This window comes from Cnephaeus nilssonii, assembly GCF_951640355.1.
Source record: "Cnephaeus nilssonii genome assembly, chromosome: 17".
NCBI classification, from domain to species: domain Eukaryota; kingdom Metazoa; phylum Chordata; class Mammalia; order Chiroptera; family Vespertilionidae; genus Cnephaeus; species Cnephaeus nilssonii.
The window spans coordinates 55,980,785-55,993,658 of NC_137088.1; the positions used below are offsets into that span (position 1 = coordinate 55,980,785).

Below are 12,874 nucleotides of genomic sequence, written 5' to 3' on the forward strand. Positions count from 1 at the left end.
CCCTACCGCATGTATGTACAAAATACCTCTGAAACCCGGGTGGCAGGGCTTTCTGAGGTACAAGTAAAATCTGGCGGGATGTTACATAGAGATTACTTTCTGTTGGGAGGCTTTAAGAAGGCTTTGTAGAAGGTGGGTTTGAACGCCATGTTGGAGAATGAAGAGGGTTTACAGGATGATGGATGACGGCCCCAGGCTGAGCAAATGCACACAGTGTGTGTTTGAGGGGTTCAGGGATTAGGAGTTGTTTTCAGTAAAGGACAAAATGAAGAAAGCCTTGACAGTCTGGCTGAGTGGGTTTGGACTTTGTTCTCTAGGTGCTGGGGAGCAACCAAGACATTTTAAAAATTCATAGAAATTTAATTTTGATACAAGTGGAATTTATTGGTCAAAGAATATGTATAAAGTTTCCATAGATTTTAAATGTTGAACTTTTTATTTGAGATAATTGTAGTTTATGCCACACGGTTATAAGAAATAGTACTACCTGGCCGGTGTGGCCCAGTGGTTGAATGTCGAACTATGAACCAGGAGGTCATGGTTCGATTCCCGGTCGGGACACACGCTTGCGTTGCGAGCTTGATGCCCAGTGTGGGACATGTGTAGGAGGTAGCCAATAAATGATTCTCTTTTATCATTGACTAGAGGCCCCATGCATGAAATTCGTGCACGGGGCGGGGGGGGGGGGGGTCCTTCAGCCCGGCCTGCACCCTCTCCAATTCGGGACCCCTCGGGGGATGTCCAACTGCCTCTCGCAATCCAGGACCGCTGGTTCCTAACCTCTTGCCTGCCTGCCTGATCGCCCCTAACCCCTCTGCCTGCCTGCCTGATTGCCCCTAACCACCTCTGCCTGCCTGCCTGATCGCCCTTAACTGCTCCCCTACAGGCCTGATCTCCCCTAACTGCTCCCCTGCTGGCCTGATCTCCCCTAACCGCCTCTGCCTCGCCCCGCACCCGGGACCCAGGATTCCCTACTCTGGCCGGTTGCAGGCACCCGGGACCCGGGCTTCCCTCCCTCTGACTGGCCGCAGGCATCCAGGACCCAGGCCGGCTTTGCCTGGGCTGGCCACAGCCACAGGGCACCATGGGAGGGCAGCTTCACCTGGGCTGAAGCCGCAGGTGCCCGGGACCACGGGGCGGGCGGCTTGTCCCTCTCCCAGGCTGCAGGCACAGGCGCTGGCACCTGGGACCATGGGGCGGGCGGCTTGTCCCTCTCCAGGGCCACAGCCTGTCTGGTCCCCATTCCTCTCTTTCGAGCTCATTTGTGCCTGGCTGGTCCCTATTCCTCTCTTCCCAGTGTTGAGTGTCTGAGCCCTTACGGCATGACAGCATGAGGGTGTGACGATCATTTGCATATTAGCTCTTTATTATATAGGATGTTTTTATCTCTCTCCCTCTCCCTTCCTCTCTGAAATCAGTAAAAAAAAAAAAAAGATACCTAGAGATCCTGAGCACTTCCCGTTTCCCCAGGGTAACACCTGGCACAATATTACAACAGGAAACCAACTGAAGACTTGAGGAACGTCCATGATATGCCTAAATCCGTGTTCTAAGTGGGTGATCTTAGTAGGGATGAGAGAATGGATTGGAGGCACAGCATGGAGGCCAGGAGACCCTTGGGAGGCTCTTAGAATTATTAAAGAGAGGGCATGAAGAGTGATGATAGGATTGGAAAGGAGAGGATATGCAGGTAGAAACAACAGGATTTGGCAATCATGCGGAGGTGATAAAGCAGTTGATGCTGTGTGTAATTCCTCAGCAAGTAGGGATTCAGGGCCAGTCGTGTGCCGTGCACTCTGCTAAGCACTGCAGAGGTTAAAGATGATCTTACAGAGACTGGGCAGTGTGACGGAGCAGAGGTGGGGATGCAGATAGAAACTATCCTACATTGGAGGAGACAGGGCAAGACTACACCTGTGGAGGAGGTAACTGCTTTGCTGCTGCTGCTGGTTTCTACCATGTGGTAATGTAGGTCCGAAGCCAGAAATCTAGATTTTTATGTGAGATCTCCCAATTTTTAATGTTACCTAATACAACTTAAAAAAAAAAAAAAAAAGATGCATACCAATTAGCATGCATCTATGGGCCAGATTCACCTCACAGATTAGCCTCAGCCTTTGTGACAGAATGTTTAGAGCTGAAGTTATTCACTGTGTGTAACAAATCACCCCAGAGTTAGTGGCTTAAAATGACCACCATTTTATTATTTCTTGCAGTTCTGAGGGTTGACTGGGCTCACCTGGGCAATAATTATAGGTAGATGATGGCCAGGGCTGGAGAAATATGAAGGTCCATCTTGAGCCCTGAGACAATGGAACTTTCTCTTTCTTCATACAGTTTGAGGGGCTCTTGTGGCCTCTCCATTTGGTCTCTCCATTTACCAGGGTAATTGGATTTCTTACATGGGGCTCCGAGCCTCCCAAAGTGAATGTTCCAAGAGAGGATACGTGAGAACAACCAGCTCCTTACGGCCAGGTCCAGGATCGCCAAAGCATCACCCCTGCCCCTTTTGTTGGTGGAGGCAGCCCAGGCTCTGTGGGAGGACTGCCATCTTTGGAGACTGCCTGCAGCCGAAGCAGGATCTCCAGCGAGTGGCGATGTGGTCCATCTAGGAAAGTCGGAAGATGGGGCATGTTCTCCTGCTGCCAGCCCATGTTGCTCGGAAGTTTTTGGAGAAGTGCATAATACTATGTTTTATGGTAACGATGATTCTGGGGAAAGTTTGTTTTTTAATACAATGGCTTCCTTTGGAAACAACTTATTTATAATTATTTGGTTTTTAGTCATTAAAAAAATTATACTATATAAGGCATTTCTTTTCTGGTTTGGTGAATGTGTGTTTTTCAAATATGTGACCAGATGTTAATTAATATTGGGTCCTTAATCACGTATTCCTTTAGAAAAGGGGCCCTCAAATAAAATGTTGCATAAGAATTCCAAATCTTTACAGACCCAAGACAGGTATAGCTGAAATGTCCATTAGCATGGCACGTGTGCTCCTAAGATGGAAGACCAGCCTGTATAATATGTAGGACCCTGTACAAAATGAAAATGTTTAAAAATGGAGAATTTTAAGATATTGACAGGAAAGCATTAAACCAAGCCCCAGGCTCCATGAGCCGTACAGTCATTCCCCTCTCAGGCCCACCCTGCTCAGACCCTTGGAAATATGTGCACATATTGGAGTAAAATAGAGTTCTCCAGCAGAGGGCCATTGGCTCTAATAACATTCTCCTTTGGCTTTGACACCCAAACGTTTTTAGAAGCACTGCGTAGACAAGTCAGAAAAGATGGAGGCTTTGTTTTAGAAAAGCGCTCGGCGCCGAAGCAGCGCTGTTCCTTTTGGCCGAGCAGTTGGTCCTGGCAGGCCTAGGCTGAGCTTTCTGCCTTGTAGCCTTCCTGAGTCCCAATGGCACTGTCTCAGAAGGCACAGCGTATGTGTGCCATTGAGTGTTTGATAGGTTATCTACTGGATGTGCTTTTCTCCTCTCCCCTCAGGCCTGTTTTGGAAGCATACAGAATACATTGCTTGTCTCACTGATGGGCACTATGTTCATTTGGAACAGACTGGAACATAGTTCATGAAGCTAAGAATCTGGGGTCAACATTTCTGGAAGGTGCTTGGTGGACTCTGGACAGGGCTGCAATGTTGCACAATTTCAGGGAGTGTATTAGTCAGCTCAGGCTGCTGTACCAAAGTACCACAGACTGTGGTTGAAACAACAGAAACGTATGGTCTCATAGCTCTGGAGGCTGGAAGTCCAAGATTGAGATGTCAGCAGGGCCTTGATGCCTCTGAAAGCGCCGAGGAGGGAGCAGGCCTGGGCCTTTCTCCTGTCTTCCGCGAGGTCCTTGGCCTGTGCTAACTCAACTCGATGTCCTTACATGGCTTCTCCTTGTGCGTAGGTGTGTGTGTGCCCAGATTTCCCCATTTTATCAAGACACCAGTCAAATTGGATGAGTGGCTCACTCTCTTCTAATATGACTTCATCTTAAATCATCTGCAACACATTCTGAGGTACTGAGGGGTGGGACTTCAACATATGAATTTTGGGGACACATAATTCAACCCATAACAAGGCATGTTCGGATTATATCTGGGAATGGCAGCCCCTGGCATTGTAGAGTGCACAGATGAGTGGCTGTGCACGGAAGCTCCGTCTGCTTTAATATTTTAGAGATGTGTTTGTGGAGGTGACTTTTTAAATACATGAGCCACGTTGAATTACTTGTTTGGGCTCCTGATTGAAGCATCATGGCTCTTAAATTTTTTTTATTATGCTTGTCAATCAGTGGATTTCAAGGCCAAATTACTCTCATACCCACATGCCTGATCCTTATACTAGAATAATAATAGCTAACATTTATTGAATGCTTATTATGTACTTAGAACTCTGCATGCGTTATCTAATTTTATCTTCACAACAAGTCTATTAGTTACTGTTATTCTTTCATTTAACAGATGAGAACACTGAGATTACGTGTGGTTATGTGACTTGCCCACAGTCACACAGCTAATTAAGTGACAGGCTATGATTTGAACCCACTTCTGTCTCACTTCCAAACCCAAGCAACATTACATAGGGTGTGCCCCATATTTAAAAAAAATATGTTTTTGAGAGAGAGGGAGGGAGGGAGGGAGAGAGAGAGAGAGAGACACACAGAGAGAGAGAGACACACAGAGAGAGACACACACAGAGAGAGAGACACAGAGAGAGACAGAGAGACAGAGACAGCAATATCAATCGGCTGTTTCCAGCATGCCCCCTACTGGGGATTGAGCCTGCAACCTGGGTAGGTGTCCTGATTGGGAATTGAACCCGTGACCTCTTGGTGCATTGGTCAACACTCAACCACGGAACCACACAAGCCAGGCTGCCACATATTTTTAGAGGAATACTTGTATATGACGGTTTACCGTTCAACGTCTGTTCATCAAGAGTCTTTTCTTTTTTCTAGGTCATTCCCTGATGAAACATTCTCCACCTACATTTATTTTTTGCAGGATTCTTAACCCTTTTCAAAGTAACCACCTGTCCTTCTATAGGTTTTATGGAAGGATTTGTACTTCAGTAAATCTAGGAATACTCAATCTGAAGTAATTGAAATTACAAATGTAAATGGTGAGTGGGCTTATATATTTGAGTTGTGTGTTTTCAGATCCTTAGGAGAACATAGAAATTAACTCATTTCCTCAACACAGATGAAAATAGAGCCCTCATATCACCAGAGAATTTCCTACTAGTGATCAGGAAAAGTATGCTCAGCTCATTTATCACTGTGCTCAGTATAATGTGCTCTGTGGTGAGACCTCGACTGATTTCCTCAGTAAACACCTTTTTACTTTGTTCATTCTTTGCCAGGTAGCAACTGAATTCTCTTTGTTTATCAGAGTGATAGTTCACTTGAATTCAGGCATGTGAAGAGATAGGTTCCTTTCCAGGTGTGACACATGTTGGTTTGGAAGCAGAGCCTGGTATCCTGTGATGGATCATGAGGAAGTTCAGATACCAGAAATTACATTTTGTGTGGATGCTTTTTATCTCACTTGCCCATCTGTACAGTATTAAATTGCAAACAAGATGATAGAGTCATCTTTCTAAAAATCCTGATTATTCTTGACTAATAGTTCATATTGAGCAAGAAGAAAAGAAAGATAAGGCATAATCAGTGAGGATACCATCTGAGCTTCCTTCTCTCATCTCAACAGTCAGTGACAACCTGAGATGGCGGATGAAAGAGGAAATGGATCGGCTTTTTTCCATTTTATTTCACTGAGATACTTTATTTCACTGAGTATACTTAGTCGAACATGTATCTGTGCATGTGTGTGTATCGCCTTTGTTAAAATACCAACTCAGGTATTGTTGCTTTTTGTACCACAAATATTGGCTGAGGACCTCCCTATTCTAATTGAAGTATTTGCCTAGGGGCTATGGAATACTTTATTGTATTTTTCCTGTGTCTAATAGCAATGTTTTGGGGAGCAAAGTAATCTGGGAGCACATTAAAAATATGAATTCCTGGGTCCTGGGTGCCAGCCTTACAGATTTGAGGGCTCCAGGAGATGCTGCCCAGCTTTGCTGTGGGTCTTTGCCTCACCATTGTCTGAGGTGTGTCAACACGAGGATGAAGGTTCAATGCAGTTTCCTCTTATTTGATTCATGTTCCTCTTGCCTGTCTCTCCTGTTTCCTTCCCTCAAGTGTAGTAAAGAAAACGATTTTAAGGGCTATTCCAATAGCTTATTTTTAAAAATTGTTCGTGAAGGACTTTGTTAATTTTAGCAATATCACAATTCTTTTATTGTGTGGTCTATATGCAAGAAGCCATTGGGGAAGGAGTGTGTGTGTGTGTGTGTGTGTGTGTGTGTGTGTGTGTGTGTTTTATGCAACAAATTTTATTTAGCATAGTCAGTCCCAACATTCAGCACAAAACGTTTACAGAGGATAGAAAGTGCATTAATAAAAGCCAGTCTTTACCAAAAGAAAACAAAAAATATATTATAGATTCAAAATATTTGACACTTGAATGATAAACTGCAATAACTTGTCTAGGCACCTACTGATCAGAGAAAGAATGAGAAGAAAAGAATGTTTTAAGAAGAGCTCAATCTCCGGCTGGTATCAGAGAAGTTAGTTGAGGTAGCTGATACCTGCAGTCTCTTTATTTTTTGCATTAGTACCCTCAGCTGGAACTGTTTACAGGACAGAAGACCTCCAGGTCTATTACTCCCTGCTGCTAGGCTTCTCCCAGGTAAAAGATAGTTCCTTCAACAGCATTTTTCTCTGCGTACAGATTTAGGATCTGTTTATATAGTGGGACTGTTGGAATGATAACTTCATCAATATCATTTTCGGATTGTTTTTCCATCTTTTTTTTTTTTTTTCAGAGCAGAGCTGAGTTCTTCATCCTTCTTTCTCAAAAGTTGTATGTTGGTTTTGTTTTTTTTAAATCAATTTCAGCTACTTCTTGATCTGAACAGGTAACCATCTCTTCTAGATTCTGGTGACCTTATTTTAGGTCTTTCTCTGTTCGTTTCAAGGCATTGAGCTTTGCCTAAGGCAATCCATTTCCTCCTTCATCCGCCATCTCAGGTTGTCACTGACTGTTGAGATGAGAGAAGCTCAGATGGTGTCCTCACTGATTGTGCCATCCCTACTGGGACCAACAGTGTTCACAGGAGGCTGGGAAGGGTACTGAGAACTTGTGGCAGGATAAGGACCACCAGGTGGGTAAGCACAGCCTGGGTAACCACTGTGATTGGAAGGGTATCCGGATGGGTATGGAGAGATTCCACTGGGCACGCCTTGCATGTAGGAAATATTTGGTGGCCCTGTTGCCTGGTATGATGGATAAGATGTTGAAATTGTAGGTCAGGAGCAGACTGGAGGTTCATCTCCAAACACCACAATCATGACCTGAATAAGCCCCAGCAAGTTTGACTGAGGATGTTTCCATTCTTGTAGATAAGAAAGATATATCTTCCCGGTTGTATCAACATGCTTTCCCGTTTTAATAGTCATTGAACCAGTAGGTTTAACAAAACAGATAGGGGGATTATATGGGTATGTGTCCAGCAGCCACGGGCATATTGGAATATTATATGTATTTCTTCTATAAAGCACAGGAACTGTTCCAGTGAGATTCATTATTTCCTGGGAACTTCTATCATTAAAAACATATGAATCCAATACAGGTTGGAGATCTTTGTACAACGTAATCACATTGATAGTTTCATGCCAGTTAGGTCTCTGTATTTGTACTTGGACACTATATTCTTGAGCTGCTATCAGACACGCCATGGTGGCCACCAGAGGCTCCATCCCACAGGCAGAGGGTCAGCGGCTCCGGGGCTGCCCTCACCGCCCTCCTACCCCCACTGCACACTGCACACCAAGTAGGCAGCCTCCTGCCGCCTGTGTGTGTGTGTGTGTGTGTGTGTGTGTGTGTGTGTGTTTACTACCTACTATTCTCTGTAGCAGATCTCGGGAAGATGCCAGCAGTTCCATTTTGAACAACATGCTGTTTGTTCTTTCTGAGGATGAGCCCTGGGTTTCTGTGCCAGTGGGCGTTGTTCTCAGTGCTTTTCAGCAACTTATGACTCTCCTTTCTATACATCCCAGACTGTAGTGCAGATATGTCTTAAGTTTAGGGAGGCTGCTTTTTGGGGTGAGAGAAGGGAATCAGAATTCTTTTTAAAAAATATATTTTATTGATTTTTTTACAGAGAGGAAAGGAGAGGGATAGAGAGTTAGAAACATCGATCAGCTGCCTCCTGCACACTCCCTACTGGGGATGTGCCCGCAACCAAGGTACATGCCCTTGACCGGAATCAAACCTGGGACCCTTCAGTCTGCAGGCTGACGCTCTATCCACTGAGCCAAACTGGTTAGGGCGGAATCAGTATTCTTTAAAAAGTGATTTTGAGGATTTTCTGGGATTCAGAATAGGTAGTAATGACTTCCTCAGTGTTTATTGGCCAGGATTTTGAATTCTCTAAGGATATGAAACAGTCACAACCAAAGGTTCTAATGGATATTCAAAGAGATGAAGTTTTTAGCTAAAACTTTCTGACAGGTGAGTTCCCTCCCACTCCCCTGTTAGAGAAACCCCTTTGTTGAGAAGGTGAATTAGCAAACGAGGCTCTTTAACTCCTGGTAAAGATCTAGAGAGCAGGAATATCCCCAGTGATTCCGGTGGCTACTCCTAAAGGAGTAGAAATCTAAACAATAGTTTTAGAGGGAGAGCCTTCTTTACAAAGGACTTCGTAACATAGGAAAATCATAATTTAACTGTTGTGAAGTTAAGACATTATTGTGATTTTTTTTCTAAAGTGTCAGATCCAAGGTCTGGTTTCCATTGGAGATCCCCAGGTAAATCTCAAGGGTCCTATATCTCAAACTGGAAAGATTGGCCTGGATTTGAGCTCTAGCACCCAGCTGGTTGGCTTTTGTTTGTTTGGGCTGGTTAATGCAAGTGAGAGCCTGTTATCTTTGTCAAAGTGCTGCAGTTGGCTTTTCTTAATGGTAAAAATATCTCTCTCTGCTGTCTCTTCTATGAAAGCTTTGTACTAGCAGATAACCCTTGGCTGTGGAGCTTTGCTGATGGACATGGCTCTGAGTATAATTCAGGTTATCCTGCGAGGGGCTTGAACATTCCTCTTAGGGCTGAGGCAAGGCAAGCTGAGTCATGGCGTGCTGGGGCAGGTGTCCTGAAATCGCAGCTGCAGTAGCAACAACAATTTAATAGCAGTAGCTGGCCTAGCATTATTGATGCTTCCGAAGTGCCAGGTACTCTGCTAAGTGCTTTACATGTATTATCTCACTTAAATTGGCAACAGTCCCATTAGCTAGGTACCATCTTTCATCTCCTTTTACAGATAACCATCTCAAGTCACATGACTAGTCAGAAGTAGGAGTGGCCTTGAATTCTGATCTTCTGGCCTAAATCCATGCATTTGACGACAGCGCTGTTCTCTTAGACCCAAGTACACATTGTTACCCACTTTTCCACTCCTTAAATCACATCATATTCAGGTTTTACTTAGTAATCCAGGGACCTGAAGACTCTCTTTTTTTATTTTTAATGAGTTTAGATTTTGAGTGAAAGGAAAAGACAACATGAGAAAGTTTAACCTTGTGAAACTGAGAATGACCTTCAGCCTGAGGTCATGTCCACCTACTGAATGGTCAAGGGAAAAAAGGTATCAGGGGTGTGTGTGTGTGTGTGCGTGCGAGAATGTTGGGAGGGTAAGGTGAGAGAGAAAGAGATAGATAGGTGGAGACATCCTTAGAGGAGAAGGAGTGATAGTAAATATAATTTAAGAACTAGAGTTCAGAGGTCAGCTAGGTAATGTCATAGGAGGGTTTATGAAAAAAGGTTCTGTGATCAAATAAATTTGGGAAACTGTACATTCTAACATTCATTTGGAGAGCAACAACAACAGAACACTCCCAGCTTCTAACACTTACTGAGTGCTTCCTGTGTGCATGTTAAATGTACCAACACTTCGTGAGGCAGGTGTTATTTCAGTATCAGTTTCACAGATGAAGAAAGGTCATCCTGCTCTGGTGTGGTGGGGCTGGGATCCCAATGAAGGGAGTTGGTCCCAGGCACCGAACTCCTTCCTGTCTCCTGCTGCCTTCCCTGGTGGCACCCATGAGCATGTAGATATGCACCAGGCCCTCTTCTAACGTCTTTCATGCATGTATGTTGACTCATTTAACCCTCTCAAGCATCCTAATTTGCATCAGCATATTAAAGGCTCTGAAATGTCCAGCAGTCAGAAACTTGTTCATCTGTGTGCAGTGTTTCTCAGCTTTACTTGAAGACAGGATTCTCCTGCCTCTCTTTGGAGGGGGGCGAGTTGAAGGGACAGTATCTGCCTGTGTGCACTTTAGGAAATTACGAACAGGAGAATCATCTTATTCTAACTTTGCTTCCCGTCAAACACAGGTTTGAGACATGATTTATTTTCAAAATGGAGCAGAGAGTCTGGCTTCATTCTGCAACTGCCCATGCCTGTGACCTTCATCAGGCTCCACCTTGCTGCCCCAGGGACACAAATTCCTGCTTCTGTCTACTTTATGGGAATGTTGACAGTAAATGATTATAAAGCTCTTTGGGCTCCTTAGAAAAAGAAGCTACTGAAGTCCAAGGTCTTGGTAATGTCCTAATAAATATGTAGAGTTCCTTCATTTTGGTTATCATTGAAAAAATGAATGTATATCCTAACAGGACAGATTAAATAGTTTTAGCTTATTCAGAGGAGGAAAGAAAATATATCTGGAAAATGTTCATTGCTCCCAGGAGCCAAATCTTCAAGTTTTCATATGTGGCATTGAGATGTCATGATTGGCAACAGTCACTTAAGTAACATTAATATTGAGTCTTTTATAAGACTGTGGAAGCCATATGTTTGTTTCTATGGTCTTATCCTTTTGAAGTCCAAATATTTGAGGCCAGAGACCCAAATACATACATCTGAGGCATACATCCTTGGAATTGTATGTTATTTAATATGTTTTGTTTTAGCATTAGTTTTTTTAGTGTAAGGTGAAAAATCCAATAAGTTATAAATGATATAAAATTCAACTCAAGCAAAAAATATTTATGGGCTCATATAGGTGAAGAGTTCAGGTACTTTCAGAGTTGGTTTGAACTTTAGGGTTGGTTGACTTGAGGCCTCGAGTTAGTATTGTGTGTCTAGTCTGTGATCCCTTCCACTCAGCCTTCATGGTGGCCTGTCACCTTGACTCAATTGTTGATTCTACTTTATGTCAAAATGCCTACCAAGTACCCCTGGGGCTGCTTACTCCCTTCTCCACATCAAGAAAGAAAGGGAGGGGGGAATACGATTGAGGGGGAGACATATTATTTCTAGAGGTTCTTTTAGAATAGAAAGAAAGAAGATCAAATCTTTTTTCTTGGCCAGAATTGAGTCATGTTCTCATTTGTGAGCCAGTGCCTCTGTGGGAATTGAGGCTGATTAGGATAGACAGTGGCTCCATGTTCTACTCCTCGATTTTTAGGTGGAGTGAGCTTCTCCAAAGCAGGTGTGGGTCCTGGAGGAGAATCAGGGGAGTTTGCACAATAAGTGAGAATGGCTGCAGATTTAGAGTTGACAACAACTCATGATGCAACTTACCTGATAGTTTTCTTTTATACACTCACTGGAGGCCTGGTGCATAAAAATTCATGCACTTGGGCAGGGGAGGGGGTGTTCCTCAGCTCTGCCTGCACCCTCTCACAGTCCGGGAGCCCTTGGGGGATGTCCAACTGATGGCTTGGAACTACTTCCTGCTCCCTCTGCTGTAGGTGATGGGTGGGCTGATGGGGGGAAGGCTCCAGCTGGTGAGCAGCTGGCCCTGCCCCCCATTGCCCCTCTGCGCCCCCCCCCCCCATTGCTGTCCCCTCCCTGTGCCTGCTGGCACAAACCTTGGCTGGCCTGGCCCTGCCCCCCACCGACCTGTCATTTGCTATTTGGTCAGTTTGCATATTAGGTTTTTATTATATAGGATGTTAGCAGTTACATGTGAAACTGGCTTGTTAATGAATAAAAGACTTAGATCAGAGTTTAACTTCCAAAGAATTAAGTTTTAAGCTCCACTCTTTCTTAGTCATACAGGCTACATCAGACCAAATTGAAGGATTATCTTCCTTTTAGCTGGTTGAAAAGTCTTGGTGTCTTATTTTGAATTTATAAAGCATTAAATTGATTCTCTATCTGGCCATTGTGTTTCTATACCAAATGCCTTTTGGATGAGTGAATCTGAGGTTGCATCAAGACAGTATAAATTACCTGAACTTTATTTCTTTTTCCTTTTTATTGATCTCATCATGACTGTTCCTTGCATCTGACATTGAACTTCATGCTTTAATAAATAAAAGATAACTGTTTCCACATGGGTCTCCTAGGTGCCTGACATTACATAATATTACAAAAATTACAACACTAATAAAAATAAAATAGTTATTATTGAGAGGCATAAAGGCCAAGAAGGATGGTAGTAGGCAGAACTGACCTGAGTGCTGTGTGCCAGGAAAGCACTATGCCAAGTGCTTTATCTGCATTGCTCTGTTCATCACAACGGCCCTGGGAAAGAGATGCTGTCATAACTTCCATGTTACAGATGGGGAAACGAAGGTAAAGTTATATGCTTAAAGTTATATGTATAAAGTTATATGCATAGATAGGAAATGGTGGAGCCAAAACACAGAACTTTGACTCTGGGCCCTGTGCCACTGCTTCCTGCCTCGCAGCTCGGGAACTCGAGGCTGCTCCATCCAGTGCTCCGTTTGGAATTCTTGGAAAGTTACATTGTCTTTAAGTTCTTCTGACGTTAGTGCTTCTGCATACTAATAGTGGTAGAG

General features: G+C 43.9%; 1 protein-coding gene and 1 pseudogene across 8 annotated transcripts in view; one reads left to right on the forward strand and one right to left on the reverse strand.

The window, feature by feature from the left end:
• The window catches only part of MITF (melanocyte inducing transcription factor), a gene marked incomplete at its 5' end in the record, with an annotated part of 254,096 nt that overhangs the window by 43,681 nt on the left and 197,541 nt on the right, over positions 1–12,874 (forward strand). The window lies entirely within an intron of this gene.
• LOC307113188 (tumor susceptibility gene 101 protein-like) lies at positions 5,345–8,365 on the reverse strand (annotated as a pseudogene). The gene has a single exon. The product of its transcript is annotated as a tumor susceptibility gene 101 protein-like (transcript).